The following is a 25,234-nucleotide window of genomic DNA, read 5'->3' on the forward strand; positions in this document are numbered from 1 at the left end:
AATGACATTGTTGGAGTTTCATTTTCTCTTAATGTTGTGTCAGGACATTTTTTTATATTACCACACTGGGTCTTTGACTTCTGATTTTGTGCTTTTATGAGAATCTTAAGTGTTCCATCATGTATGTACCAGTGTCTAAATATGTTTCATGTGCTTTATATTTGGCTTTTCTTCTTCTCTTTTTGTGTTATTTCAATTTTTGTTTTGGTTTATTTAATTTTGTATTTATTATTATTATTATTATTATTATTATTATTATTATTAATATCTTTATCATTATTATTCCTTAGATATCTTTTTGTTCCCTAATGAGGGACAGAAAGGGAGATCCAGATGGTAGAAGAAAGGGACAGGAACTAGTGAGAGCTGGAGGAGGGGAAACCGTAATCAGAACATACTGAATGAAAAAAATTTCATTAGAAGACCAAACAAGCAAAAAAAAAAAAACAGGGTTTCTTTTAAAGAAAAACATACAAGACATATACACAGGTAAACAAAACACACAAAAACAAAATCAAAATCGGAAACCATAATATACAAGCAAAGACGTTTGAGACAAAACATGCTCAAACAAAGCAACAGAAGACAAAACATCTACAACAATACTATTGTCCATCTACAGCTGGACATGGGGCCTATCCTTAAATGTGGCTAATACACCCAATGATATTCCATTATATAAAACTAAGTTGCAGATGTCAGTTGGAGATAGTATCTTGGTCCAGTTTCTCCTCTCAGAACTGAAACTCTCTGGCTTGAACTTGTTCAGTCCCTGGGAATGCTGCTACAGACTCTAGGGGCTCATATGTGTATCAGTTCTAATTTGTCTGTAGAATCTTAGGTTTGGTCTTTTCATAATTTCCCAGATTTCCTGAATGTTTTATATCAAGAACATTTTAGGTTTAACATTTTCTTTTACCAATGTACGTGATTCTCTTCTTTCATCCCTTACATTCTATTGATAATGCCTATTTCTGTAATTCCTGTTCTTTTACCTCAGTTTTCCATCTCCAGGATTCCCTAAGTTTGTGTTTTCCTTATTGCTTCTATTTCCATTTTCTTGTCTTGAACAGTTTTATTCATTTTATTTCCTGTTTGATTGTATTCACCTGTATTTCTTTAAGGAATCCATTCATTTCCTCTTCAAAGGATTCCATCATCTTCATAAGATTGGTTTAAGGTCATTTTCTTGTGCTTTGGCTATGTTATAATATCCAGGGCTTTCTGTAGTTGGTTGTCTTCTTTTACTGGCCTATAGCCATCTGTTTGTCTCTGGTGCCAACAGAATATAGTCAGAGTTTGGGGCCAGAAAATATAGTGAAGACAAGGTGCAGTTTACAGTTGTTGGGTGTGTGCTTTAGAGGGACTTGGCAGGTAGGGGTTTAGGGGAAGGGGTCTAATCTGTATGTCTCTAGTTCCAACAGGTCTTCAAAAATGCAGGCAGAGCCTTGGGCCCTAATATGGAGCTCAGAGGACAGGGCACAACTCCAGTGTGAGTAATTCTAACTGTGGTAAGACAATCATGAAACAGTTGTAATTAGCATCTCCCCATTGGCTAAGGAGAGCCAACTTCTTTACAAGTATTTATTAACCACCAAATCTTCTGAGACCTATTTACAGAGATCATTAATACTTTTCTTGATTGAGGATTAAGGGATGAGAATTTAATTTTGCAGTTCCACTTATACTTTAGACATTAATCACCTCTTTACTTATATTTAGCTAAGAATTTTTCCAACTCTGTAGTTTGCCCCTTTACTGTTCTAGTGATATACTATGCTGTATAGAATTTTTAAAATTTTTATGTAATTCCATTTGTCATAAATGGAGTTATGTCTTATGTTCTTGGAGACTTTTTCAGAAAAAAAAGATGCTTATGCTGTTATTTAGGTTTGCTTTCCTGAATTTTTCTCTAGCAGTTTCAGAATTGCAAGTTTTCTATTAATGTCCTTATATATCATTGATATAAGCTTGTTCCTGACTGAAAGAGCAAAGGATCTAATTTCATTTGTCCACATTTGAAGATCAAGATTTGTGCAATACAATTTATTTGACAATTTTATTTTCCAGTGTGTTTTTTGATACTTTTACCATATCATTAGTTCTGTGAGAATTTTTAGGCCAGCTATTGCATTGTTTTTCTGCATTTTTGTTTTTCTGTCAAAACTGTGTTATCTTTATCAGCATGGCTAGGAAGTATCGTTTAATTATGTTGTGAAGCTTCCAGCATTATTATTTCTGCTCAGGGTTGCTTTGGCTATTTAGGGTCTTTTAATTTTCCATAGTGATTTTAGACTTTTTTTCTCTTTTAAGAAGAGTGTCACTAGAATTTCTAGGAGTTGGATAGTGATTGATGCAAATATGTAGATTAGGTTCAGAATTATAGCCATTTATGAGATTAGGTCTTTCCATCTTGTAATATCTTTTTCAATTTTTTCCTTTAGTATTTTGAAGTTTTTACTGTAAAGATCTCACCTCCTTGATTAGATTTATACCTATGCAAATTTCTTTTTGAGGCTATTCTGGATGTTTTTCTAACTTTATTCTAAGCAAGTGCTTTATTTGTATATAGAAAAGAAACTGATTTTGTTTTGTTGAAAATTCAACTTGACTTTGATGAATAAGTTTAAACTGTAAACTCCATATTGCTGCCTCTTGTGGTTTTGCTGTTTATTTTTCAGCTTGTTTGGATTTCTACAACTTTTTTTCCACCCTATTAGTAGTAGCAGTCTAATAATTTAATATATTGGATACAAAGCATTACATTCTAGCTCTCATTTGTCCACTTATTTCTCTTATGAAATATACATTTTTTACATTCTGTAAATAGAACTTTCTTCTTCCTTGTGTATAGTATTTCCTCGTGCATTTTCTGAAATGCTACCTTGTTTATTATGAATTACTTTGTTTGAGATCATCTTGTAATATTCTTATAGCTTCCATCAGCTTTTAGAGGTAACTTTTCTAAGTATAGCAGCTATGATTGGAAGATGTTTATTTTCAGGACTTGAAATATATGGCAGTTATTTATATTCTTTTTCTTTTTTTCAAAACAAAACAAATCTACTCTTTATACAATACATAATAAAGGTACATTTTAAAATTTTAACTAAAAATGTAACAACATCAGTTGGATATGATGGCACTTGTCTTTAATCCCAGAACTCAAGAGGCCAAGGGAGATGAATATCCTAGTTCTAGATCAATCAACATTACAGACAGAGATCCTGTCTCAAACTTTTTCCCATATATACATCTTTCTCTCCTTCCTTAAACATGTCCAATATGCACTCTCTCTTTCAAATTTATGGCCTTTTATTTTTTTCTGTCCCCCAACTGCTTTCTATCCCATACCTCCTCCCTCTATTTCCAAGAGGATGTCCCCACTCACCCCACCTTCACCTCACCAGACCTCCCCACTCCATGAGGCCTCAAGTCTCTCAAGAATTAGGTGCATCTTCTCTCACTGAGGCCAGACCAGGCAGCCCTCTGCTGTATATATGTCAGAGTCCTCATATCAGCTGGTGTATGCTGCCTAGTTGGTGGCTCAACACTTCAAATGTATCATTCCTTTCCTACCTTTGAAGGTCACTGATAGAAGATTTCATACTATTTTCATGTGTTTTCTCTTCATGTGTGTTGGCTTTTTGTTACAGATTTAAATGTTATTTTGCTTTGCATTCAGTTATTTTATTTTATAAAGAAAATTTTTTTATTCATCCCATCTCTTCTTTTGGGGGTCATAAGTACCCTGTATTTGGATGTCCACTTATCCTTCCAACTTTGGGGAACTCCCTGCTATAATTCACTGAAAATCTTGTCCATACCTTTAGACTTACCTCACTTCCTTCTTAGCTTTGGACTCTTGAGTCCATTCTAAATTCTTGGAAGATTAGGCTGCGTCTAATTAAGCTTATGTTTCTGAAAGTGTTGTGGTCCCAATTTTGTCTGAAGTCCAACATAATCCTTGATGAGGCTTTTTAATGATGGGAGTTTGCATCCTATGTTTTATTTGTTTGGTTGATGCTTTGATTTCCAGCACCACTTTTTGCGTATTTTTATTGATCTAATGTTCTTACTCTTCCCAATTTCAGATAGTTTTGTGTTCTTTTCTAAGTTCGTTGCTCATGTCCTGAATTGATTTTCTTATTCTGTTTATGTAATTACTTAAGTCTTCTATGAGATCACTTATTCTTTGTTAATGATTGATATTAGATATATTTATTATATATATATATATATGTGTGTGTGTGCATGTGTGCATGTGTACATTTACATGTCTGTATGCATGTACTTGTACAGGTGCGTGTGTGTGTGTGTGTGTGTGTGTGTGTGTAGCATGTAACTACAATGTCTATTTAGGTTAGAAGTGAGTTCCCCAAGAAATGGAATTACAGTGAGCAACTGTGTGGGTGCTGGGGAAAAAACTTGGATCCTCTGCAAGATCAAATGCTCTTAATTGCTGAGCAAGCTCTCCAGCCTTTATGTAGTCTTTTAAATGTAGGGCTCTGAAATATTTTTCTGACATTTAATCTGTTTTTTTTTTTTTTTTTTTTTTGTAGTATTGAAGAGTTTTGAGCGTGTGGAGTTGTCACAATCATTGTCTGACTCTTTTCTGTGGTTCTTTCTTGAGTGTTGTACTATTGTTTTGTTTGTTGGTGTGTCACTGCATAGGCCAAACTGGCCTCAAATTCAGAGATCCACTTGCCTCTGCCTCCTAATTATAGGGATTAAAGGTGTGTACCACCACCATGGACCCAGCTGCATATCTGTTCTGATTGATATGTCCTCCAAGTCTTAACTTTGTGCTTCCCCCACTCCATTCTTATTGTTTATGTGTTTTATTTTATGTAAGTCTTCCTGGTGATTTGTGTTCATTTACAGATATGTTCTCCACTGGTCTTTTTATTATATTTGACATTATAATGTAGTTATATTCCTCCCTTCCATTTCTATCCTCCAACCTTCACATATACTCTCCCTTCTTTCCTTCAAATTCATGGGCTCTTTTTTCATTAATAGATACTGCATGAATGTATGTATATACATGCATATCTATATACATATATTTCTCTAAATATAACCTGTTCAGTTCAGGTAAGGCTACTTGTAAATATTGTTTCAGTGTTCACCATTTGGTACTGGACAACCAATTGGTGTACTCTTCCCTGGAGATGACTACCTCCTGCTTCTACTGTTTCTCAGTTGTTTGTAATTTTGTTTGTATATTTCTTTGTTGTTTCTTTCTTTTATTTACTTATCTATTTGTATCCCAAATGCTGTCTCACTTCTAATTTCCCCTCACAGAGTCACTCCCTCCATCAACCGTCTCCTTATTCCCCAAGAGGGTGTGAACCATCCTCAGTATCCCCCCACCCTATCCCATCAAGTCTCTATATGATTAGGCACATTTTCTTCCACTGAAGCCAGACAAGGCAGCCCTGTTGGAGAACTGATACCACAGTCAGGCTATAGCTTTAGGAAGAGCCTCTGCTCCAGCTGTGGAGGGCCCACATGGAGACTGAGGTATAAAGGGCCTTGGTCCAGACTGTATATGCTCTATAATTGGTGGCTCAGTCTGTATGAGCTCCCAGGTGTCTACATTAGTTGACTCTGTTGGGTTACCTGTAGAGTTTCTATCCCCTTCAGGGATAAAAACTTCAATTTTTCCCCTAAATCTTTTATAAGAGTTCCTGACCTCCATCTTATGTTTGCCAGTGGGTATTTTTTAATTGGACTATTTGGTTTGTTGGAGTCTAACTTCTTGGGTTTGTTGTACATTTTGGTTATTAGCCCTCTGTCAGATGTAGGGTTCATGAAGGTATTTCCCAATCTGTATGCTGCCCATTTGATTTATTGGCAGTGTCCTTTGCCTTGCAGAAGCTTTTCAATTTCATGAGGTCCCATTTCTCTATTGTTGATCTTAGAGTGTGAGCCATTTGTGTTCTGTTCAGGAAATTATCTTCAGTATCAATGAGCTCAAGTTCTCTCTTCTATGAGATTTAGTGTATCCCATTTTGTGTTGAGGTCCTTAACCCATTTGGACTTGAATTTTGTGCAGAATGATAAATATGGATCTATTTGCCTTCTTCTACATACAGATATCCAGACCAGAACCATTTGTTGAAGATGCTTTCTTTTTTTTATTGTATGTTTTAGCTTCTTTGTCAAAGATAATGTGACCATAGGTGTGTGGGTTTATTTCAGGGACCTCAATTCAGTTCCATTGATCACCCGACCTGTTTCTGTAACAATACCATACAATTTTTATTACTATTGCTCTTTAGTAGAGCTTGAGGTCTGAGATGGTGATTTCTCCAGAAATTTAGTCACTGTTCAGGACTGTTTTTGCTATTCCGAAGTTGAGAATTGCTCTTTCAAGGTCTATTTTTAAAAAAAAAAAAATGTGTTGGAGTTTTTATGGCAATGGTATTAAATCTGTAGGTTGCTTTTGGTAAAATGATCATTTTCACTATGTAAGTCCTACCAATTTTTGAGCATAGGAAATCTTCCTACCTCCTGATATCTTCTTCATTTTTTTCTTCAGAGACTTGAAGTTCTTGTCATAAAGATCTTTCACTAGATTGATTAGAGTTATACAAAGATATTTTATATTATTTGTGGCTATTGTGATTCCCTAATTTATTACTTGGCCCATCCACCATTGTATAAAGAAGGGCTACTGATTTGAGTTAATTTTATATCCAGCCACAAATTATCAGCTGTAGGAGTTCTCTGGTAGAATTTTGGGGTTCACATATGTATACTATCATATCATTTGAAAATGGTAATATCTTAACTTCCTCCTTTTCAATTTGTACTCCCTTGATCTCCTTTTGTTGTCTTATTACTCTAGCTAGAACTTCAAATGCTATATTGAATAGATAGGGAATTGGCAGCCTTGTCCTGTCTCTGATTTTAGTGATATGGCTTCAAGTTTCTCTCCATTTAATTCGATGCTGGCTATTGGCTTGCACTTTATTGCTTTTATTGAGTTTGGATATGTGCTATGAATCCCTGATCTCTCTAAGCCTTTAACATGAAGAAATGTTGGATTTTGTTGTAGGTTTTCTCAACATCTAATGAGATGATCATGTATTTTTCCCCTCTCTTGGTTTCTTTATATAGTGGAATATGTTGATGGATTTTTTGTATATTCATGCTTGTAATGAAGACTATTTGAGCACAGTGAATGGTGTTTTTGATGTGTTCTTTGATTCAGTTTGTTAGAATTTTATGCTGTATTTTTATGTTGATATTCATAAGCAAAATTAGTCTGAAGTTCTCTTTCTTTGTTGAGTCTGTGTGGTTTAGGTAACTGTGGCCTAAAAGTATGACTTCTGTAGTGTTATTCTGTTTCTATTTTATGGAATAATTTGAGGAGCACTGGTATTAGCTCTTATTTGAAAGTCTGGTAAAATTCTGCACTAAAACTATCTAGCCCTGGGTTTTTTTCTTTTTCTCTTTTCTTTCTTTCTTTCTTTCTTTCTTTCTTTCTTTCTTTCTTCCTTCTTTCTTTTTCTCTTTTTCTTTTTGTTGGGAAACTTAATGACTGCTTCTATTTCATTAGGCGTTGTGAGACTGTTTATCGATTTTCTTCTAGCAGTTTGATTATTTTTGGTTTAGTGTTTAAAATTTTGATCCATTTGGAGTTAGACTTGTGCAGCATGGTTAGAAAAAGATCTAATTTTCTTCTTTTAAGCATGGACAACCATTTTCCCCAGCACCATTTGTTGAAAGTGCTTTCTTTTCTTCAGCTTGAGTTTTTTCAATTTTTGTCAAATATTAAGTAGCTGAATTTCCATGTACTCATTTTGAATCTTCATATTTGTTTCAGTGATGTGCGTGTCTGCTTTTGTGTCAATACCTTATTGATTTGTTACTTCAGCTCTGTGATGTATCTTACAATTTGGATTGTTTTCCCTTCAGCACTTTTTCTTTCTGTTCAAGTTATTTTTTCTATCTAGGACCTTTTGTGGCTTCATATAAAATTTAGGGTAGTCCTCTTTCTGTGAAGAATAACATCAGGATTTTAATTGAGATTGCATTGAATCTATACATAGATTTATAGAATACTTATTTTCATGATATTAAATCTAACCATCTTTGAGCATGTGCTGTCTTTTCATCAATTACTGTTTATCATGGGGAAGAGTCAAGGACAATAACAAATACAGTGATTTCTCAGAAATATTGAGATGAACTTGAATTAGAAGACACTTGTATGTTTTTCTTGTTTCCCTGCCATGGTTCAGAGATAGCATCAATAAGGTACTTAGTAGAAAAAATATGTTTCACAGATTTTTAGAGCCAATAGCACCCATAATTACATAGTAAAATGAAGAAGGAATTGGGAAAATGAGAATAGAGAGAGTAAAGTATGAATGAGAAATAGTACATGTTTTAGGGGCATGAATAATAGTAGATAAAATATCTCACAGTAGTTCACCAAGGCATTGACAGGGGTGTATTCTATTCAAGCAGTTGTCTACAGAATGCCCAGGGAAAATCTCAACTCTAAGCTCTTGTGCCTTTTTTCAGCTTCCATCTACTCATCTGGTTATGCTCTAGTCATCAAGCCACCCACTGCTTGCCTCTCTGTACATCAAGTTGACCATGTTTCCACCTGCTGTTTTTCTAGTGTCCATGTCTAGAGGACATGGCTGCTACCTTTGTCCTTGATCTAATGCAGGCAAGATGGTGAAACTTGGTGCCAACTTGGCCATTCCTTTGGAAAGAAAAATTTCAATAAGCCGATTTCTTTTTTTTTTCTTTCTATGCTAAAAGTAGAGTCTATTGTTCCTTCCTGGGCCTCTAGTCTTTCAGAAGCAACTTTCACATCATCATCACACCCAGCAACTCCCTGAAGCATGAATAAATTTTTTAAATTTTACATTTCCACTTTTAGAAAGAGAATTTTCTTATCTACTGTATGTAACTAAAGCATGTTCATTACCAATGTGTAAATAAATGATATGGTTTTCATTATTGACATTATTAAACATATCTTCAGGATGAATTTAGAGGTTTGTATCAGAGACCCATTTAGCTGTTACTTTTGAATTTGTGATGATGTACAAGGGTGTGTTTGTGGAAGTAGAAGCCCCTCACCTCATGGCAGCTAGGTACAAAAATAGAGGTAGGATTAGGTCATTGTTACAATAGGCCTCCCAATGACAAACCTGCAATCACCAACTTCCTTTCCTTTAAAAAATACTTGTGTTTATTTTTCATTATTTGTATGAATACACAAATATACAGCTGTTGAGTGCAGGTGCTCATGGAGGCCAACAGAGGCTATCTGATCTCCTGAATCTGGAGTTACAGGTAGTTTTGAACCATGTAATATGGGTTCTGGAAACTAAATTCATCACCTCTGCAAGAGTTCTCTCTTACATGCTCTTACATGCTCTTAAACTGGGTCATTTTCCCAAGCCCAAGATCTCTCCAATGAAAGGCTTTACCATGTTCAAGTCATAGGTTAAAGGTCATCACCATTAAATGGATGTGTCATGTACAAGCAATAGCAACATCCAGCTATCTATAGATACAAAAATTATGTTTGTTAATGATCCAGTTTTATGAACAATATGATTACTAGAATAGTAGGCAAAAATAAGAATTATAACTTACACATATCTGATTTTCCTCAGACCCCCCAGTCTGTATGCAGTAAAAGTTGTGGTCCTGGATTCAGAAAATCCATCCCAGAAGGAAAAGTAGCCTGTTGTTTTGACTGCATTCCATGCCCAGAGAATGAAATTTCCAATGAGACAGGTAAGTGTGTGCTGTACGAAAATTTTTTCTACTTCTAATTAAGAGTCTCTTTTTATGAGGATTAAGGGCATCTGAACTCAGATTCTCACATTTACTGCAAACACTTTACATAATGAGCCATGTCCTTGGCCCAAGTTGTTTATTAATAAAAAAAAATGAATGTTAAGCAAAAGTGTAGTAGTGCACACCTTCTGTATTCAGGAGGTAAAGATAAGCAGACCTCGGAGTTTACAACCAGCATGGTTTACATAACAGGTTCCATGACAGCCAGGGCTACATAATGAGAACTTGTTATAAAAATAATTTTATCCAAATAATTTGCCTTCCCACAGATGTCTTTGATTGCTATCCCAGGGCTTAGAGGACTTTCATCAGTGCTCCCTGTGTCTTCTGAGGCTATGTACAAGACACAAGAAATGGCTAGGTGCTTTCACACTCACATTCACACGCTATCTAGTTCAGGTTTCAGTACACAAAATGTGATTGGCTGAAGTGATTTAAATGTGATAGTTAAAATTCCTTTCTCTTTCTTACAATTCTGGGAAGAGCAAGGGGAGGGGGTTGAAATGAAACAGACAAAGGATGTTTTCAGATTTTTCATCACCCTGAAGTCAGGGCAAGTATTTCCCTAATGGATGTTTCTCCAGATATCTCTGAATATAGTCAAGGGTAACAGATTTTCAAATATCTGTGGTGGAAGAGGGAAGAAGGACAAACATGATATGCCACCCTCATTCTTAGCATTCTCAGACTTGTCTCCAGGCTTAAAACATAGGCAACTCTCCTTACCTAAGGCTGAAAGAGGTATCTAAAAATATTTTTCACCTGTTTTCAAGGGAACCACTTTTTATCTCATTCTATGAGTTTTAATTCCCCACAGTGCTGAACTCTACAGATTTAGCTGAGAAATGCTTCCCAGATCAATGATTCCATTCTCAGCTGAGACCCCCACATAAGAATGAGGCCATATTTTATTTAAAAATGCAGTTAGTCCAATTGCTAAAGTTTCTATAGTCTATAACAGTCTCAACACTGTTTAAAAGTTCAAAGTTCAAAGTTCAAAGTCTCTTCTGAAACTCAAGACAATCTCTTAAATATAACTCCCAGTTAAATATAAGTCAAAACTCTGATCACATATCTCCAACCTAAAATGACACAAAATATGCATTACCATTTCAAAAGGGAAGAAAAGGGCCAAAGTAAGGAAATACTGGATCAGTGGAAGACCAAAAACCAGCAGAGCAAACCAAATTCTGCATTCCCATTTCTGATGCCAAAGCATTTTTCAGTACTCCAATTCCTTCCAGCTTTGTTGTCTGCAGTACACTTGTCTTTCTTGGATTCATCACACAGCTGGTCAGCAGTGTTCCTCAGAAGATATCCCACAACTGTGGTATTTCCAATATCTTAGTGTCTCCAACACAATCAAGACTTCACCTTCACAGCTCCACTCAGGCCCTCTTTGGGCCTCAATTAAGGGACACCCCTAATACAAGCCTGGTAATTTACTTAGCTATGGAGGAAGAGTCCACAGCCCCTTTCATGGATTCTTGACGCTAAATCCAGAACCATGTGGGTGAAACTGCCACCACTCTGCTAATTGCTGGGGCTGGAACATGGCCCCATCATTCAACTACATCTTCATTTGCTTTCTGTTGTTACTGGTTTCATTCATTGCTTGAGCTTTTCCTTAATTTCTTTCCACAATTTGGAAGCTTTAGCTGGGTGAGATCTTTCTCCACTTCCTTTATTGAGTTAGCATCAGGCTTTTCTTTAAATGTATTATCTCCTTGAACACTGGTCTTAGTGCCTTATATTTTCTGGTGTTCATCACCTCCTCAAACCATACATTTTGGTTTTTTCCTTGCTCAGATTACTCCTTTTCATTATAGATCTGCATAAGGGTGGCCACTAATAACCACACAACAGTCAATACTAGACTGTCTTGAAATCTGCTCTAGCCATGCCATTAATCTAAGTTTCTTAAGTTTGGCCTCAAACAGATTTTTTTTTTTTTTTTTTTGGACAAAGCGAGAAAGCTGCCACATTCATCTCCAAAATATCACAAGAACACTTTCTAGGCTAGTTAGTAATATTCCTCTTCTGTGAAGCATCTTGAGCCAGGCCATCATAATCTACATTGCTCCCTGCACCACTGTCTTCCATGCTCCAACTAGGATGGTACCTTAAGGTCTACTTAAATCACCCAACCACTGTTCTGGTCCAAAATCCAAAACTCTTCTACATTCCTACAACAAACATTGTTAGCCCAGACACAGCAATACCTCACTCCTGTTATCAACTGTTGACTTCATCATTATTCGACTACTGTGATGATCCACAATGACCATGACAACTCCTATAAAAGAAAGCATTTAGTTGGGGCTTGCTGAGTTTCAGAGCTTTAGTCCATTATCGTCATAGTAAGAAGCCTTGTGTCACACACAGACATGGTGCTGAATAAATAGCTCAGAGTTCTACATCTGGATCTGCACACAACAGAAAGAGAGCCACTGGGCCAGAATTTGTCTTTTGAAAGCCTCAAACCCTACCCCCAATGTCGCACTTCCTCCAAAAATACTACACCTTCTAATCCTTCTCAAGTAACTGTCATTCACTTTTGACTAGGTATTCAAATATATGATTCATAGGTGACATTCTTATTCAAACCACCACAACACACATGTCGTGCAAGTAGAAACCAAAGACAACTGTGGGAGATCAGTTCTCTCCTTTTACCTTTTTGCAGGTCCAGGAATAACACTCAAGATCTCAGGCTTGCAGAGCCAGTGCTTTTTCCAACTAAACAATCTTGCCAGTGCCTCCAACTGAATAAGTTTGGTTAAAAACTCCCTCCCCACTGGCACCCTTCAGCTTCTACCTGAGTACGTTGATGTATACTGAATTATAGTTCAGGGCAGTTCCTGTGGATGTTTAGAATGTTCTGTGGGCCCTTGCATTCTTAGTACATGGGACAGACTTTAGAAACAGGAAAACCAAGTTTTCTTCTTTCTCAAGCACAGTGGTGGTGCTGATGGTAGTAGTAGAGGGTCATGGGAGATGGAGTGTGCATGCATGTGCGCGCATGCATATATCACTCTTGACCTACTTTTTTGAGACAAGATCTTTCACTTAATCTACAGCCTGCTAATTTTGCTATACAAGCTAGCTAGCAAGCTTGAGAGACCTTCATGTCTCTGCCAAACCAGTCTGGAGATTATAGGTGCTTGGAGTTGCACTTGTATTTTTACATGGGTGCTGGGAATTGAACTCAAGTCCTCATACTTACATGACATACATTTTACTAAGACATTTTCTCAGCCCCCTCAGTGAATTTTCTCTATGAACTACTCCCTCTTTGTCCCACTTTAATAAGTAACTTGACACAGGTGGCACCATGTCCCTTCTCAGCATCTACTTCATGCAGAACATCAGCGTCTTTGAATAGTTTGCTTCTAGGGCCTGCCATTCGAAAATATTTTTTAATATGTGTTCTCTAGTAGTTTTATACATAGATCGTCCATTTCCCCCTCTCAATTTTATGTCATCTTTATTTTTTGTTTCGTCATTTTGATTTTATAACCCACCAAGTCTGATTAGTGCTGTTAAAACACACATCTACTAAAAAATGGTTGACTTACCAGAAACATCCCAGAAGGAAACTGACTCTTCTTCCCCCAAAGCCATAAAGTCCTCTATAGCCTCAGCTAGAGTGGAGCTCATGAGCCCATCCCTGGCCTATATGAAAATGTTAGCTGTCCTAATCTTATGCAAGCCTTGCTCAGGCAAACACATCTGCTATGAGTTAATGGGTGCAGCTACCATATCATGTCCAGAAGATAGTCCTGCAGCATTCCTCTTCACCATTTTGCTCTTATACTCTTTCTACCTCCTCTTCAATGATGGCTTCTAAGTGTTGATAGGAGGGATAAGATATACATATCCCATCCAAAACTTTGGTTTACTGGGGTTGTTTCTGGAGTTTCCCTTTCTTTTTGGCTTTTTACCCTAGAGTGGAGGGGAAGTGACATCTTCACTTCCTTAACATTTTGTTTGGTGGTCTATGTTGAGGTCAGCTGAATCTTTTGTAAATCTAACATTTACTATCTTTTAACAAGCCATAGGATAAAGAAGAGAAAATACAATGGGGAGATGGCTCAGTAAGTAAAGTACTTACCCATAAGCATAAGAATTTCAGTAAATTTCTAACAATTATGAACCTACCTTCTCACCTAGGGCTGCTGGCCATTGGCTGTCAAGGACAAAGGGTAGGCAGGGGGAAGGGGCAGGATCGAGAGGATGTGAGTACAGATGGACAGATTGACTTCTCAAATCAGCTTTAGTGAGACAGGTCAACTTTACTTGGGGTGAACAGGGCTATATAGATCTTGGGGGAATGGGTAGGAATTTCAAAGGTGGATATACATTAATTGATAAGGTGGGAATGTCTCACTTATATGAAGTGGAATTCCAAGAGCCTGCCAGGCAGGTTCTTGTAAGGAAACAGGAAGTTGAACCTATAAAATGGCCATAGACTACGTGACCTTCCTCAGAGGTGTTTTGGAGTTACAGGCAGTAAGGACTAAAAGGTGAGCTTTTCCAGACATGGACTGCACCCTTAATAGCAGGGTCTTCCAACAAACAATCACATAAAAATCCAGGTGTGGTGGTGGCCTGTGCCTGTAATCCCTCTACTGGGAGGGACAGAAATACAAATCCTTAGTACTCCCTGGCCAGCCAGACTAACCTAATCAGCACTCTCCAGAGAAACCACATATTATAAAGCAAAATAGATTGCTCAGGAGGAATGTACCTTAAGTTGACCTCTGGATGCCACATGTACAACTACAGCATGCGTACATATTCATGCACACATATGCACCAGCACAACTATAAATATTCACTTATACACATACAATATAAAGACTCCAAGATTGAAAACATCACTGCTCAAATATGACAAATGACACTAAATTTGTTATTTTGCTAAATTGAGAGAGTGTTGAGGAAAGAGTCCATGTGAGTGGGAATGCGTGTACCATAATACACATATGGAATTGAGGAGTCAGTCAGCACCCTTCTATTTTCCAGGAGACCATGTCTCTTCACAGATGCATTAGCTAGGCTGGATGTCCCACAAGCTCCCAAGACAAGTTCTGTCTCTGTCTCTCATCTAACCATAGGGGTGCACTGGGATTAGAGACATTTGTGTTGCTACATCCAGCCTTTACATGGGAATCCAAACTCACATCATCAGGCTTGTGCAACAAGTGAATTTACCTGGTGAACTGTCTGTCCCCAGCCCAGGGAAATGCTTCATATGGAGGCAATATTGTAACCAAACTGAAGCTGTGTAGTATAAGTTCCTAAGTTTTTGGAAAGGGGAAAACCCACGCCATCAGAATCTTCAAGCCAACATATAATTGAATTAGGGAACTCATAACTTTGTCCATGTCACAATGTAGTAGTCGCATTATTCCCTGCATAATGCTCTTTCATTTGATGTCTGAAGTAACAAAGGAAGGCTATCAGGCTAACCTACTTAAATAAGGGGGTGAAAAAGAGAGGAAATGAACAAAAGAATAATGAACATGATATAACAAAACTGCTCATTTTCACCAGATGTGGATCAGTGTATGCAGTGTCTAGACCATCAATATGCAAACAAAGCACAAGACCACTGCCTCCAAAAATCTATGACCTTCCTGGATTATGAAGATCCCATGGGGATAAGTCTGTCCTGCATAGCCTTGTGCTTCTCTGTACTGTCATCTCTAGTTCTTGGCATCTTTCTGAAGCAGAAAAACACTCCCATTGTGAAGGCAAATAACCGCACTCTCAGCTACATCCTGCTCATAGCCCTTAATTTCTGTTTTCTCTGCTCTTTTCTCTTCATTGGCCATCCCAACACAGCCACTTGCATCCTACAGCAGACCACATTTGGAGTGGTGTTCACTGTGGCTGTTTCCACTGTCTTGGCCAAAACTATTACTGTGGTTCTGGCCTTCAAGGTCACAGCTCCAGGAAGAAGAATCAGGTGGTTGTTGGTAACACGGGCACCTAACTTCATTGTTCCCATCTGCACCTTGATCCAAATTATCTTGTGTGGAGTCTGGCTGGGAAACTCTCCTCCCTTCATTGACACAGACACACACTCTGAACATGAACAGATTATCATCATGTGCAACAAGGGCTCAGTCACTGCCTTCTACTGTGTGCTGGGATATCTGGGGGCTCTGGGCCTGGGCAGCTTCACTGTGGCTTTCTTGGCCAGGAACCTACCTGACACTTTCAATGAAGCTAAGTTCCTGACATTCAGCATGCTGGTGTTCTGCAGTGTCTGGGTCACCTTCCTCCCTGTCTACCACAGTACCAAGGGAAAGCTCATGGTGGCTGTGGAGGTCTTCTCCATTTTGGCCTCCAGTGCAGGACTTCTAGTCTGCATCTTTGCTCCTAAGTGCTACATCATTTTGTTAAAACCACAAAGGAACTCTATTCAGGGTTACAGAAACAAAATAAAGTATAGTTGTAAGACTTAATAAATTCTTATTAATTTTTCAAGTTAGTACATTATTACATTCTCATACATGTATTTTGTCCCTATTCATCCCCTCAGAAACTGATACCCCCGTCCCTGCAGTCTCCTTGTGTTCCTTAATCTTAAAACAATCATTGTTTCTTATTCATATATATGTTTCATTACCCCTCCTCTTTACCAGCTCTGTCACTTTCTTCCCTCTCTTGGCTACTTTCTACTTTCATGTTATTGGGGAGAAAAAGAGAATTAATGTCATTTGCCTATGGTATTTATACTTATAATCATGGCTTAAGTCACATAATTTAGCAATTTTTGCATCCATAATTTTTCTCTTAAATGTCATGACTTTATTCATTTTTAAGGTTAAATAAATGCCACTGTGAATATATTCCATATTTAATTTATCTAGTCATCTGTTGATAGATATGTAACATTCTTACTTTTTTAGCTACCATACAAGTACAATAACCATGGATTTGCAAATACCTCTGTAGATGTCTTCTGGATCTATACACCAAGACTGGTATATAGATCCACTGGTTAAATTCAATGGTGGTACTAGTTTTAATTTTTTGAGTAACTTCTATACTGTCTTATACAGTGTTTTTTTTAAAAAAAAAAAAAAAAAAAAAAAAAAACCTACAAAATGTAACAAAAATGGCAAAGGAAAAAAGATAAGGTGTTAGCTCAGCTTTCTGAGGTTTCAGACTTTGTGGAGACTGGCAAAGAGATCAGCGAATTTGTAGTGCTTACTTTCCCTATTGTCTAAACTGTTAATATAATTCACCACCACATCTCCAAAATCCAGAAGAAACATATAAACCAGAAGATTTGTAATCTACAACACAAAACACAGGGAACATTGAAAAGGAAAGCAACATTCTGAAATAGATAAAATATCAGATGAACAGTTCAAAGTTTTCTTGTAAAAAAAATGATCAATGACATGAAAGTGAAAACTCAATAGGAAAATGAATCTAATGCAAGACCCACAGAGAAAGTCATCAATATAAAAGTAAAAGGCAGCAAGAGAGATGAAAAATTCAGCAACATAAAAAAACTTAAGCAATGAAACTAAGAAGAGGAGAGACAAAGGGGTTGAAATAAAAAAAAAAAAAAAAAAAAAACAAGAAAAGCATAGGGGGAAGCATGGACAATGAATACAAGAAAGCCAAAGAAAGACTATCAGGATGGAAATGGGGTGAGAAATAATACATACAGATACCAATAAGAAAAAAGTAAATGAATGATCATGACTCCAAGGAAGACCAGACCTAAGAACCCATAAGACTAGTGAAGTAAACACCAAAGGTACAGGAAATCCATTCAACAACATTAAGGCAGAAAATTCCCCAAGCCCAAAAGAAGAAACCAACATTCAAACACAAGTGACATTCAGAACCCCAAATAGCCATGACCATGGAAGAACTTCTCCATGACATCTTATAGTCAAGATGTCAAAGATACAAAGCACAAAACCATTAAATTAAATTGTCATATAGGAAAAAACACCAACTCAGCTACAAAAGCAAAGCATCAGAATACCATCATCAACCCTGAACCAAAAAGTCATGAAATGATGTATTTTAAGTCCCAAAAGCAGATAACTGCCAGGCAAGACTAGTATGCAAGTCAAGTAGTCTTCTGAATTTGAAAAGAAATAAGGACATTTCAACATAAACACAACCGAGTTTCTGACCACCAAGCCAGCACTGCAGAAGACACTAAACAAATACTGTAAGTAACAGAAGAAATTTCAATCACAAGACCACACAAGAAAGAATAGATTTCATGAGGAGACTAGCTGAACAGAGAGCTTGGAGGAGCCCATTACATTCAACAAAGTAAACCAGATACTTAATGTTGGACAATATAAAGAACAAACAATAATCCAACCAACCAAAGTGACAAAAATTGGGAAACGCACCTTTGTGACAAAGACAGACACTACCTCAGAGTAAAAGGTTGGAAAACAATCTTCCAAGCTAATGGCCCCAAGAAACAAGCTGGAATAGCAATTCTACTATCAAATAAAATCATTTTTCAACCAAAAGTAATCAAAAAAGATAAAAAAGGACACTTCATATTCATCAAAGAAAAAATGTACCAAGAGGAACTTGCAATTCTGAACATCTATGCTCCAAATGCAAGGGCACCTACATACATAAAAGAAACTTTACTAAAGCATACTTTGCACCTCACACAATAATAGTGGGAGATTTCAACACCCCACTCTCAGCTATGGACAGATCATGGAAACAGAAACTAAACTAAGACACAATGAAACTAACAGAAGTTATGAACCAATTGGACTTAACTGACATCTATAGAACATTCCATCCTAAAACAAAAGAATATACCTTCTTCTCAGCACCTCATGGTACCTTCTCCAAAATAGACCATATAATTGGTCACAAAACAGGCCTCAACAGATACAAAAAGATTGAAATAATCCCTTGTACCCTATCAGACCACCATGGACTAAGACTTATCTTTGACTTGGACAAAAACAACAGAAAGCCCACATACAGTGGAAACTGAACAATGCTCTACTCAATGATACCTTGGTCAAGGAAGAAATAAAGAAAGAAATTAAAGACTTTTTAGAGTTAAATGACAATGAGGACACATCATATCAAAATTTGTGGGACTCCATGAAAGCAGTACTAAGAGGAAAAATCATATCTCTAAGTGCCCACAAAAAGAAAATAGAAAGAACGTTCATTAATAAATTGACAGCACACCTGAAAGCATTAGAACAAAAAGAAGCTAATATACCCTAGAGGAGTAGACGACAGTAAATAATCAAACTCAGGGCTGAAATCAACCAAGTTGAAACAAAAAGAACTATACAAAATATCAACAAAACCAGGAGCTGGTTCTTTGAGAAAATCAACAAGACAGACAAACCCTTAGCCAGACTAACCAAAGGGCGCAGAGACAGTACTCAAATTAATAAAATCAGAACTGAAAAGTGAGACATAACAACAGAAACAGAGGAAATTTTAAAAATCATCAGACCCTACTACAAAGGCCTATACTCAACAAAATTGGAAAATCTGGATAAAACGGACAATTTTCTAGATAGATACCAGGTACCAAAGTTAAATGAGGAGCAGATAAACCATCTAAACAGTTGCATAACCACTAAATAAATAGAAGCAGTCATTAAAAACCTCCCCACCAAAAAAAGTCCAGGACCAGATGATTTTAGTGCAGAATTCTATCAGACCTTCAAGGAAGACCTAATACCAATTCTCTTCAAACTATTCCACAGAGTAGAAACAAAAGGAACAATACCCAATTCATTCTATGAAGCTACAATTACGCTCATACCTAACTAAGCCTCACAAAGACCCAAAAAAGAAGGAGAACTACAGACCAATCTCTCTTATGAATATCGATGCAAACATACTCAATAAAATTCTCGCAAACAATCCAACAACACATCAAAGCAATCATACATCATGATCAAGTAGGCTTTATCCCAGGAATGCAGGGATGGTTCAATATTCAGAAATCCATCAATGTAATCCACTACATAAATAAACTCAAAGAAAAAAAAAACACATGATCATCTCACTAGATGCTGAGAAAGCATTTGACAAAATTCAACATCCCTTCATGTTAAAATCTTGGAAAGATTAGGAATTCAGGGCCCATACCTAAACATAGTAAAAGCAGTATACAGCAAGCCAGTAGCCAACATCAAACTAAATGGAGAGAAACTTGCAGCAATCCCACTAAGATCAGGGACCAGACAAGGCTGCTCACTCTCACCCTACCTATTCAATATAGTACTGGAAGTCCTAGCTAGAGCGATTAGACAACAAAAGGAAGTCAAAGGGATACAAATAGGAAAGGAAGAAGTCAAAATTTCACTATTTGCAGATGATATGATAGTATACTTAAGTGACCCTAAAACTTCCACCAGAGAACTCCTAACCTGATAAACAACTTCAGTAAACTGGCTGGATATAAAATCAACGCAAACAATTCAGTAGCTTTCCTATACTCAAAAGATAAACTGGCTGAAAAAGAAATTAGGGACATGACACCCTTTACAATAGTTACAACTAATATAAAATATCTTGGAGTGAATCTAACCAAGCAAGTGAAAGATCTGTATGACAAGAACTTCAAGTCTCTGAAGAAAGAAATTGAAGATCTCAGAAGATGGAAAGATCTCCCATGCTCCTGGATTGGCAAGATTAACTTAGTAAAAACTGGCCATCTTGCCAAAAGCAATCTATAGATTCAATGCAATCCCCATCAAAATTCCAAACCAATTCTTTATAGAGATAGAAAGAGCAATTTGCAAATTTATTTGGAACAACAAAAAACCCAGGATAGCGAGAACTATTCTCAACAACAAAAGAACTTCTGGGGGAATCACCATCCCTGACCTAAACCTATACTACAGGGCAATAGTAATAAAAACTGCATGGTATTGGTACAGAGACAGGCATGAAGATCAATGGAATAGAACAGAAGTTCCAGAAATGAGCCCACATACCTATGGTCACTTGATCTTTGACAAAGGAGCTAAAACCATCCAGTGGAAAAAGGACAGTATTTTCAGCAAATGGTGCTGGTTCAACTGGAGGTCAACATGTAGAAGGATGCAAATCAATCCATTCATATCTCCTTGTACAAAGCTCAAATCCAAGTGGATAAAAGATCTCCACTTAAAAGCAGATACACTGGAACTAATAGAAGAGAAGGTGGGAAAACCCTCCAATACCTAGGCACAGGGGAAAAGTTCCTGAACAGAACACCAATGGCTTATGCTCTAAGATCAAGAATTGAAAAATGGGACCTCATCAAATTGCAAAGCTTCTGTAAGGCAAAGGACATTGTCAATTAGACAAATCAGCAACCAACAGATTGGGAAAAGATCCTAACCAATCCTACATTTGATAGAGGGCTAATATCCAAGATATACAAAGAACTCAAGAAAATATACTCTAGTCAACAATATAACCCTATTAAAAATGGGGTACAGAGCTAAACAAAAAATTCTCAACAGAGGAAACTCGAATGGCTGAGAAGCACCTTAAGAAATGCTCCACATCCTTAGTCATCAGGGAAATGCAAATCCAAACAACCCTGAGATACCACCTCACACCAGTCAGAATGGCTAAGATCAAAAACTCAGGTGATAGTAGATGCTGGCAAGGATGCGGAGAAAGAGGAATACTCCTCCATTGTTGGTGGGATTGCAAGCTGGTACAACCACTCTGGAAATCAGTCTGGCATTTCCTCAGAGAACTGGACATAGCATTACCTGAGGCATATACCCAGAAGATGCTCCAACATATAATAAAGACATATGCTCCACTATGTTCATAGCAGCCTTATTTATAATAGCCAGAAGCTGGAAAGAACCAAGATGTCCCTCAACAGAGGAATGGATACAAAAAATGTGGTACATCTACACAATGGAGTATTACTCAGCTATTAAAAATAATGAATTTGAGAAATTTTTAGGTAAATGGAAGGATCTAGAAATTATCATCTTGAGTGAGTTAACCCAATTCCAAAAGAACACACAGGGTATTTACTCACAGTTAAGTAGATGTTAGCCCAAAAGGTTGGAATAGTGAAGACTCAACTTGCAGACCACATGAAGCTCATGGAGAAAGAAGATCAAGAGGGGATGCCTCAGTTCTACTTAGAACGAGTAACAAAAATGCTCAAGGGAGCAAATATGTAAACAAAATATGGGACAGAAACTGAAGGAGTGTAGGGAGCCGAGGTGAGCGGTGACAGAATTCGCCATTACAAGATGGCACTGGCATCCGGTGCTCCCACAAGTAAACAACTAAACTGCACAGGTGCAAGAGGCAAAATCGCGTCTAGTCACTGCCCATCCCGGGGTGTAATATGGGGTGATGAGTGACCAGCCAATCATAAGTGAACACACCACTCTAAGGTGCATATAAGCAGTGCCTTTTCCAGGCTTGGGGTCTTCCGCTTCAGCTGATACAAGAATAAAGCCTCGCTGTAGTAACTACCCGAACACTGCCTCCCGTGTCTCTCTTGCGGGTGAGGGGACTCGGAAGGGGCACGGATCATCTGGTGCCAAAACCCAGGAACTTCAAGGTGCTGCAGAGACTCCCCGAGACTCGGGGCGGGTTAAAAGACTACAGGATCGAGGTACGTCTCTGAGAGGTATGTTTGGGATGGAAGCCTTGGTTGGGAGCAGATTTTCACCCATTGCTGCCGCTGCACTAGTTGGCCCCTTGCTTGTGTTGCTTTTGTTTTTAGCTTATTTGTGTTGTGGGGATCCAGCTTGCAGCACAGCTATTAATGCAAGTCAAGAGGTTTTAGAAGAGGTCCACTCCAGTGTATCAGAAACAGCGTTTTAGCCGGCATCAGGCCAAGGAGCCTGGGGAAAAAGATAAGGCCAAGGAGCCTGGGAAAGGGAAGCAGGCAAGAAGGCCTGGACAAAAGAAGGAGACCCAGGAGTCTGGTAAAAAGGGAGAGTACTCAAAAGAAACAGAAGCCACTGCAGGGCCTGTTAAGAATAAGGACCCTTCACTGGCTGGTGAAGAGAGAGTGGAGGTCAAAAGGACCCCCCTTTACCCCATTAAGGAGCTTGCCACCATAGACCTTAGCAGCTCCAAAGAAGATCTAGCGCAAGGAGAGGAAGAAAGCCTAGAGGAAGAGGCAGCCGCCTATGAACAAAACAGATATGGACCAAAAAATAACCATCCTGAGATAAGACTAAGAAAGACCTTGAGTCCCTCAGCCCTGCCCTTGCCTCTTGCCTACGCCCCGGGCAGCATCTCTAATTCATTTCTCAGCCCAGGAGATCGGAGACAGCTACAGCTGGCATTTCTGGTCTTTGAAGGGGCAGAGGGAGCCCGTGTTCATGCCCCAGTAGAGTATAGGCAGGTCAAAGAATTAGCTGAGGCAGTATGTGCATATGGAATTGGGGCTAATTTTACCGTATCCCAAGTGGAGAGATTAAGTGCAGCTGCTATCACGCCAGGAGACTGGCAGGACACAGTGAAGTCGGTACTTACCAATATGGGCCAATATTTGGAATGGAAAGCACTCTGGCATGAGCAGTTACAAGCACAAGCCAGAGCTAATGCAAGCATTGAGGGTCAACAATTATGGACTTTTGACATGCTGGCTGGAGTTGGCGTACATGTGAACGACCAGACCACTCATCCCTGGCAGGTCTATGCACAGATAGCATCAGCTGCAATAAAGGCGTGGAAGTCTCTCCCTAGGAAGAAAGGCAGTAACCTTTATTTGTCCAAGATAATTCAGACATCTAATGAGTCTTTTTCTGATTTTGTGGCCCGAATGACCGAGGCAGCGGGTAGGATTTTTGGTGACCCAGAACAGGTGATGCCATTGATAGAACAAATGGTCTTTGAAAATGCTACAGTGGAATGCCGCACAGTCATTGCCCCTCGTAGGAACAGAGGGTTACAAGACTGGTTGAGAGCCTGTCGCTGCTTGGGAGGTCCCGTTACTAATGCCAGACTTGCAGCAACAAACTTAGAAATGGCTGCAGTCCTCCTTAAAGATCAGAATCGTGGAAAATTCCCTTCAAAACAAATGGCCCGATGCTTTGCCTGTGGGAAGGCGGGACATATGAAGAAAGAGTACCCAAATAATCAAATACCATCAAAACTGTGCACCAGGTGTGAAAAGGGCTATCATCTGGCTCGGGATTGCTGCTCTGTTAGAGATATAAGAGGTCAGATCCTCCCTCCAAATCCCTCAGCCATTAAGGAAGAAAAATTTTCAAAAAACGGACATATGGGCCCAAGATCCCAGGGCTCCAAAAGATATGGGACACTGCTGAACACTCAGGGGACTCTTTTCGCTGCAGAGCCACAAGGAGTTCTGCAGGAGTGGACCTCCATTCCACCTCCCGAGTCCTACTAATGCCACACATGGGGGTGCAGCCGATCCTGGTTGATTATAGAGGCCCCCTGCCAGGGGGAAGTGTCGGCCTTATTTTAGGCTGCTCCTCTCTTACTTTAAAAGGACTCGTGATACACCCTGGTGTACTAGATCAAGATTATACCGGAGAATTTCAAGTTCTCTGTTCTAGCCCACAAGGTGTATTCTCCATCTCCCCTGGGGACAGGATTGCTCAATTGGTTGTCCTTCCAAGCTTGCATGATTGTTTTCCATCCACCGGGAAGCTTAGAGGTGGGTGCTCACGGGCTTGGTTCCTCAGGAACTGACTTCGCTCATCTGGTGGTTGACCTTAAAACTAGACCCACCTTACTATTTTTAGGGATGGTTATCTATCCAGAAAAGATAATTCCTCAGAAATTGGAGATTCATAGAGACCATTTACATACTTTGAATGATTTTCAGAAATTATTAGGTGATATAAATTGGTTAAGACCATTTTTAAAAATTCCCTCGGCCGAGCTGAAGCCTTTATTTGATATTTTGGAAGGGGATGCTCATATTTCCTCACCGAGGGCCTTAACACCGACTGCAAGCCATGCTCTACAAGCAGTAGAAAATGCTTTACAAGATGCCTGGTTGAAACACATAGATGAAACCAAAACCTTTGATTTATGGGTTTTCAAAACTAGATGCTTACCCACCGCTGTATTATGGCAAGAGGGGCCTTTGTTATGGATTCATCCCAATGCTTCTCCCACAAAGATTACTGAAAGGTATCCAGATTCAGTCGCTCAGCTTGCCCTTTGTGGACTAAAAGCAGCCATTACCCATTTTGGAAGGGAGCCTAAGGTTTTGATAGTGCCTTATACTGCCCATCAAGTCCAAATATTAACAGCGACCTCTGATGTTTGGGCAGTGCTGGTTACTTCCTTCAATGGTCAAATAGATAATCATTATCCTAAGCATCCCATCTTACAATTTGCCTTAACTCAAGCTATCATATTTCCACATATTGTGTCTCAGGAGCCA

The 25,234-nt window shown here is 38.4% G+C and overlaps 1 pseudogene; it reads left to right on the top strand.

The window, feature by feature from the left end:
* LOC143438133 (vomeronasal type-2 receptor 116-like) overlaps positions 1 to 16,316 on the top strand; it is a 67,669-nt pseudogene extending 51,353 nt beyond the window's left edge.
* Positions 16,317 to 25,234: the final 8,918 nt, after the last annotated feature.

This window comes from Arvicanthis niloticus, chromosome 24 (genome assembly GCF_011762505.2).
Source record: "Arvicanthis niloticus isolate mArvNil1 chromosome 24, mArvNil1.pat.X, whole genome shotgun sequence".
In the NCBI taxonomy this organism is placed as follows: Eukaryota; Metazoa; Chordata; class Mammalia; order Rodentia; family Muridae; genus Arvicanthis; species Arvicanthis niloticus.